The sequence below is a fragment of the Mya arenaria genome, chromosome 2 (genome assembly GCF_026914265.1).
Source record: "Mya arenaria isolate MELC-2E11 chromosome 2, ASM2691426v1".
Lineage (NCBI taxonomy): Eukaryota > Metazoa > Mollusca > Bivalvia > Myida > Myidae > Mya > Mya arenaria.
The window spans coordinates 22,889,178-22,897,565 of record NC_069123.1 but is presented as its reverse complement, the minus strand read 5'-3'; the positions used below and the strand labels follow the sequence as shown (position 1 = coordinate 22,897,565).

Genomic DNA, 8,388 nt, shown 5'->3' with positions numbered 1-8,388 from the left:
TTTATACCAAGTTTTATTTCAATCCCATTAGTAGTTTTGAAGTTATTTCCAGACAAGAGTGTGACTGATGGAAGGACAGACGGACAGACTAAAACTGTTCAAACAGGTGACATATCAAAGTCATCACAATTCATGTTTCCAATGGAGGAGGGGGATACATAGAAGAGGTCATTGGTTCCAATTTATTGAATATACATTACAAATCATAACAGATATGACACGGCCTCAACGTTTTACGCCTCTCCCGCCTCCACCACCACTCCTCGGCCTTTTTTCCCACCCTTGAAGTTACGGAGGTTTTCCTTCTTTCACTGGTTGCTGCGTTTCCCATTAGGCTTCTTCCTGTGCAGTTCGGGGTCCTCCATCCGTCTCTTTGACCTGTAAACATCATAGCTCACATATTCAGGTAATGCCTGATAAAGATATAATGCCCATACACGTGGTGCCAAAGTTTGGTGATGATTGTTGTACATTTGCCCATGTAAGAGTGTGCACATGTACAATTCTTTATTTTTCATCCATAACTCTGAAGCAACTTGGACTTTCCAGCTTATTATCAAACATGTCCAAGATATTTTGGAAATAAACATGATGACCAAATTCAGTAATAATCGGTGCATATTTGCTGGTTTTAATGATTGGACAACTTTTGTGGATTCTGCCCGCCAGTCGCCCACAAGTGATTTAAAATAGTCAAAAATTAAAAACACTATACCTAACAAGTAGCATTTTACCCCAGTGCATTAGTAGGTAACTCCTCAGGAGGTCAACCAAAAGTGTGTAAACTGTCAAGATTAGTCACATCAGTAATGTAACACTAGCAACTAAACTCAAAAGCTATCTATAAAAGCACCCTTTCTCAAACGTTGACTTACAATTATGACTTATTGGTTATTTATAAAAAAAAACTTAACTTATTTCAGCTTAAAATAAGAGCATCACAGCGTGAATGCTACTGGGTTTTTTTCAATCGAAGAAGATGCATCACCCATTATTATTAAAGCCAGAGTAATGGGTATTGCTTTACTGTGTGAATTGTCTCTGGCTAAGGATAACAATTGTGAATGCTGCCAACCCTGTGGTGATACAACACCATGTCAATGACAATACACTTTTTTCTTTGAAAAACAGATGGGATAAAAATTGCATTCTGATTTAATAAGGCACTTTAAGAACCTATAGTTATTAATACTATACAATAACAATGCTGTTCGCTCGACCATTATACCTCTCTGACTCTCAGTCTCGGTTCTGCATATTGGCCGCCTTCGTCTTGTCCACTATTGGCCGGCCGCTATGGAGATTGTTGAGAATGTCCAGCTGCCGAGTCATGTCTGCCTTTATTTCACCATGGTTTGACTAAAACTGTTCAAAAGAGGTTCAAACAATATTGCAAAATCATGCTCCTCATATTATCAAATATCTTTAAATGCAACATTCAAACTTTTCATATACATGTTTGTTAGTTGAATGCAAAGAGAGGTAATCAAACTTTTCTAATGATAATAACCGTTTTTGGCCAATCAAGGGATTGTACATTCTCTAGAGAGCAAAACGAGAAAATAACGGTATTAAATATTGGCACTGCTATAAATCCTCAAGAAGCCATTCTCTTATCTTTTGTTCCGAAAGAGAATTCCATTTTCCTACCTTTCCTTTCTTGCCCATGTTTTTGGGAGCCTTCTTTTTAGGCAGTTTGTCTGTGAACTTGCCAATGGATGCAGTGGAGGTTTTGGCAACGGCCAGGGCCTTGCTCAGGTAATCCTTGTTGGGGTTTTCAGTTGGTGTCAGACCCACACCTGGCACTGTAAATAGCGGAGAGGGTGTTTTTATTTTAAGAAACATTGTAACAAGAGTGCTGCTGACTGATTGCCAACACTATTCTGCTTTTTTTTCCAGTGGACCAAAGGTATGACTCGCCTATAATTGGCTTTGCTATACAGGTGTGTATCGTCACCTGCAACATGTGTTCTAAGTTGCATTAGAATATCTTTAATGTTTTTGAGTTATGGCGAAGTTTTTGTTCGCCACCAACAACAAGGACACCAAGGCTGTGACAATGCCTCAACTTTCTTCTTTAAAAAACAGACAAGCCAAAAATATATGACAGGTTACTCATCATGAAAAACCCTGATAGTAAGCATAGAAAGCCATTAGTGTAACAAAAAATAATGTCTTTATCTCAAAATAAAATTTATCTGTTATCTTAACTGAGATTTTCCTGATATGCAGTAAAAAGGCATCCGACCTACATACATGTTTCTTCATCATATGATTATATGAACACTTTAATTGACTAAAGAATGATACACTTACTAATTTGTAGCTTCAAACTTTCCTAGGTATCCAGCTTAGTCGGCATTATACTATTATTATAAATTACATCTACACTTAGTTCGGCTCACCTCTCTTGTCCTGTCCCCTGGCGATATTCCGGAGTCTCTGAAGCTCCTTCTTTGTTACTCGCTCCTTCTTCTCGGACATCTTTTTGGCAAACTGGTCCTCGTAAAGATCTAAGAACAAACATGAAAATACAAACAAATCAAATTCAAAATAAACTGCAATCCTAATTTATTCTGGCCAATGGAGAATCTGAACTAAAATAGGAAATAATTTTTCAAAGCCTTCAAAAAATAAGGAAGTTACCGGTGTTTAACCTTTGGTAATATTTCATGAATATTAATGAGGTGGTATGGCTTTCCGCCATTTTGTTTCTTATTATTGACATCTAAACTCAAATAACAAACTAGTTTGCAAGTTAAAGCTAACATTTCTTTTGTGTATGGAAGGTTTCATCACAGAGAAAACAATTCTTAAAAAAGTTTGAAGTTTTGAAAAATTTATAACTTCTCCAAATTTCAGTTAATTTCCCAAATTCCTTCACTGATGAATTTCGTTATTTCACAAATTTAATTTTAAAAAAACAACAACACTTAAAACTAAGTTTGTCATCTTCTTTAATTAAAACGAAAAGGAATAGATATTTCAAAACTGATTCTTATTAACCTATTGAAAAGGGGCCATGGTTTAAAACCTGATGCACAATTTCCAACAAAAAGTGATTGTGCAGAGTGCCAAGCCATACATACATTATCACAATGATCCCTGATAGCAGAAATACATACCAACATTCTGTGGCACGACGAGGGCAAAACGTTTTGTTTCATCCCTTCCGCGGTTGTAGCCCCACCTAGGTTTGTACGTCTGAAATGAACATTCAATTCAAATAGTAATACTTAAATAAGATACATTATACATTTAACAAAAATAAAGACAAATAGGTCAGTTTTTTATAAAACTTGCATGTAAAGATGTGATTATGGCTACATATATACACAAATGTTCAATTACTTTCAGTCCAAATTGTATTGTACTTTTACTATTCCTGAGGCGTAAAAAAATGTTTGTTTCGGGTAACCCGACCCTTCTTAGAAAAAGCTGGCGACCCTTACGATTTTTTCCCATTCCCATAACGATTTTTTTTATTCGTCCGCGAATTCTTTTATACCTTCGCAAAAAAGAGAGCTTCAAAGGGAAATAAACGCGGATGAACGCTTCGTTTGCAACGCCGTATTTGATTGGTTCTGGATATACAGCTACCCAATCGACAATAAGCTTTCGAACTCTGATTATTATTTTTTTGCAAAGTCATTTTCTTTTCAATATATAAACAACAAATCGAAATGTTATAATTTAGGCCACTACAGTACAGTACCAAATCTTTTTAATTCACAATGTCTATCATCAATATCTTTATTATAAACCATATTAACATTTATGATCATACATAATTTTATAAAAAGTAATTGTTGTAAAAGCAACAGACGGAAACGGTCTTGAAAGATTTCTTAATATCTACATTTTTAGGTTAATAAATAGGTAAGCTATTTAGTTCAATAGGCAATGTTTTGTAAACAAAATATATGTATTAAACACGATTGGGTTTAGAAATGTATACCCTAACCAGGATTCGAGCTCAAGACCTTCTGTAAAGACCTTCTATACAGAAGGTCATGAGTTCGAATACCTGCTTGGCTACATATATTTTCTATAAATCTTACCCTCTCCAAACTGAACTATTCACTTTATATCAATACATATATGTGTGTTTCAATTTAGTTGTCAGTTCAGAAGCAAAAATATTTGTATCATACTGCATTGGTTTAATATGTCGGTATAAAAGTCATTAAACTAGCCAACAAGTTTATTTCAAGTTTGAATTCCCCAATAAACATGAAATTGCTTAAAACATCTTACTATCTGACATCAATATTTGACAGAATAAAGCTCCATATCTAAACAACAGCAACATATGGAAGTGATTTTGCGAGAAAGTCTCATTTGCACGAAAAATACCTTCATGACATACCTTGTATTTGGAAAAAAAAAATAATAAAAAAATCCCTACCTATCCTACCTAGTAGATTTGGGGATGTTACCCTAAACAAACTTTTTTTTCAGGCCTAAGTTATGGCTTTAAATTAAAAAAAAAAACAACAAACAAACAAAACATCTAGACAGTACGGTTGTACATTTTTATGTGTCCATTTGCACAGAACGCTGGGACAATAGTCTTTCAGAGCAATGCGGGTTTCTTCCTCTGAGAAACAGGTACATGTATAAACACGTAAAGGTGGCACACTACTGAGTTGTTAAATAGCAAAAATAACCGTACATGAAATTGGAGAGTTTGCGAACCATTACTTGTACAGGTATGTGCAATTGTGTTTTTTTTTGTGCACTACGTCGTCCAGGTTTGTGAATATTGTAACGACTTTAAAAGGCAACTTTAACTTTCACATATACATGGAGCTACACTTTCACGTTGTTTTTCGCAATCTCTCAATGTTTTAACGCCAGTATCATTGAAACATATAGAAGAAACACTTTCGGCTCAAACATATGAATACTTTATAAAACAAATAAGTAGAGTTAATGCTTTTCATTTTAATATATATTGTTCAATATATAACGCAACATGGAATATGACACAGTGTGATGTATGTAATGTAATTCGACAAGCAAGGCAGCAAAGAAGTCAAGAATAATGTCACATCTGTAATTTCGATGAATGGAAAAAAAAAACATACGTTGGAAAATAGAACATTTACTCATGTGATATATATTTGTATTAATTATATGTATATTATAGGCTGATGTGTTTTAAAATACAAACATAATCATATAGCAAAGCAAAATATAGATGTACATGTAATTCACCAAATACACTCCTAACAACTAAGCGAGTCCAAATATATCTATTCATGTATAGATATGCTCTACATACTGCTGATATATTTTAATAAAAAAGCAACACATTTTCGAGAAACACCGCAATAAAAACTCGCAAACTAGATCATGGACCTCGATCTATAAGCACAGCGCCTGGCACAAAACACACAACGTAGACAACGACAAAAGCACGATGACACCCGGGGAGGAACCAATGTTGGCCCCATTGATAAACCCATCATTCTCGTTATTTAGGAGGGCGAATATCCGGGTGGGTCCGCCGGTCCCATCGCGCATCTTGATGGCTCCCAGCACAATAGTGGTGCCGCGCACAGGAATTGCATCCAGGTTGGCCACGTATTCGGGTATGGGAACGCCATTCGGCTGGAGGTGGGGCGATTCCGGGATCCGCAGACGGAGTGTCCACAACTACCACACTGACCTGCGGATATATACATAAAGATGTGGTTGGATTCAGTCAGAAAATATTCAATATGTTAATACTGATTTTTGACGAATACCTTACTCTATTTAAAAAAAGAGTGTATCTAACAGATACATGTGAAGTTATGGCAGTGTGAAGATGGCTCAACAGACGACACAGGAAATTCGGCATTGAATGTCGAGCTGGCACACATTGGACATTCGACATGAAATGTTGAGCTGGCACGACATTTGAGATGTAATGTTACGCTGGCACGACATTGGACAGTCGACAGTTTGTGTTGAGCTGGCACGACATTCGAGATTGAATGTAGAGCTTGCACGACATTGGCCATTCTACATTTAATGTTGGTCTGGCACGAGATTGGACATTCGACATTCTGGTCGTTTATTGAGCTAACTTCACACAACCTGTAAATATAGCATATGGGGAGTTCAACGCTGCTTTTTACAAGTTAGATACCAAACAATGCCACACATCATTGGAATTTTCGAGAATACGCGTATGAATAAAAATTAAATATACATGCAAAGCGAATGCTAATAACATGTTAGCAAAACATATATAAATCATGTTAATGTCAACAGTAGCAAACTTTTATATCCAAACAATACCATGAAATTGCTATGTATTGGTTCTACGTTGGAGGTATATGAAGGCGTGGCTACTCATCTTTATTCAAACGATTAAATAATCCTAGCACTAAAAATAAAGCTCCATATCTAAACAACAGCAACATATGGAAGTGATTTTGCGAGAAAGTCTCATTTGCACGAAAAATACCTTCATGACATACCTTGTATTTGGAAAAAAAATAATAAAAAAATCCCTACCTACCCTACCTAGTAGATTTGGGGATGTTACCCTAAACAAACTTTTTTTTCAGGCCTAAGTTATGGCTTTAAATTAAAAACAAACAAACAAACAAACAAAACATCTAGACAGCACGGTTGTACATTTGTATGTGTCCATTTGCACAGAACGCTGGGACAATAGTCTTTCAGAGCAATTCGGGTTTCTTCCTCTGAGAAACAGGTACATGTATAAACACGTAAAGGTGGCACACTACTGAGTTGTTAAATAGCAAAAATAACCGTACATGAAATTGGAGAGTTTGCGAACCATTACTTGTACAGGTATGTGCAATTGTGTTTTTTTTGTGCACTACGTCGTCCAGGTTTGTGAATATTGTAACGACTTTAAAAGGCAACTTTAACTTTCACATATACATGGAGCTACACTTTCACGTTGTTTTTCGCAATCTCTCAATGTTTTAACGCCAGTATCATTGAAACATATAGAAGAAACACTTTCGGCTCAAACATATGAATACTTTATAAAACAAATAAGTAGAGTTAATGCTTTTCATTTTAATATATATTGTTCAATATATAACACAACATGGAATATGATACAGTGTGATGTATGTAATATAATTATACAAGCAAGGCAGCAAAGAAGCAAAGAATAATGTCACATCTGTAAATTCGATGAATGCGAAAAAAAAAACATACGTTGGAAAATAGAACATTTACTCATGTAATATATATTTGTATTAATTATATGTATATTATAGGCTGATGTGTTTTAAAATACAAACATAATCATATAGCAAAGCAAAATATAGATGTACATGTAATTCACCAAATACACTCCTAACAACTAAGCGAGTCCAAATATATCTATTCATGTATAGATATGCTCTACATACGGCTGATATATTTTAATAAAAAAGCAACACATTTTCGAGAAACACCGCAATAAAAACTCGCAAACTAGATCATGGACCTCGATCTATAAGCACAGCGCCTGGCACAAAACACACAACGTAGACAACGACAAAAGCACGATGACACCCGGGGAGGAACCAATGTTGGCCCCATTGATAAACCCATCATTCTCGTTATTAAGGATGGCGAATATGCGGGAAATTGCTATGCATTGGTTCTACATTGGAGGTATATGAAGGCGTGGCTACTCATCTTCATTCAAATGATTAAATAATCCTAGCACTAAAAATGTGATCACTAAACATGATGTAATCATCAGTTAAGGAGATCATACCTCATGCAGTTTAGACAGGCATATTGATTGACAATTCTGTAGATCTTCAAATCACACTAAGATAAACGGAATGTTTGACGTTTCTTCAGTTGAACGTGAGCTAATCAAACGCCATCCTCAAGAGCACAATGCACTCGGCCTTTATAAGGGGGGATTACTACGTGTTTTAAAATTTTCATTAACAAAGGCTTTATCTCACCTGTCGCTTTATGAGCATTAACTTGCAGGCGTCCAGACTGGCCCCAGGAAACCGGAAGGAGTTAGGGTCTGAGAGGTTCTGTGTACCGAACACCTTATTGGAGTCCGGGTACTTTCGGGCCCAGCCAGAGTTCATCACGATTATGGCGCCCGGGGGGATCCGGCCATGGTCAGCCTCGTGTTCTAGGGTGAAGGTCAGGGAATTAAAAGACATTGTATGACAGCCATGATATAAATACAGTGACACTACACAGTATTGTCCCGTCACTTACGTATATATGCATTAGTATAAGTACAAAAACGGATCGTAGAAGTTAGCAAATCGAACCAGCAATTCGATTCTTGGACGCAGCGGTGAATTTTTCACAGCAACCAAATTTTATACATTCTTACGTTCTTCAAACTTGCATACAAAGTAGCGAAACAAAAAGACCACAATCAAATTTTAC

At 36.1% G+C, this 8,388-nt stretch overlaps 1 pseudogene; it reads right to left on the bottom strand.

The window, feature by feature from the left end:
* Positions 1 to 233: 233 nt before the first annotated feature.
* On the bottom strand, positions 234 to 8,153 carry LOC128213779 (ribosome biogenesis regulatory protein homolog; annotated as a pseudogene).
* Between the last annotated feature and the right edge of the window lie 235 nt (positions 8,154 to 8,388).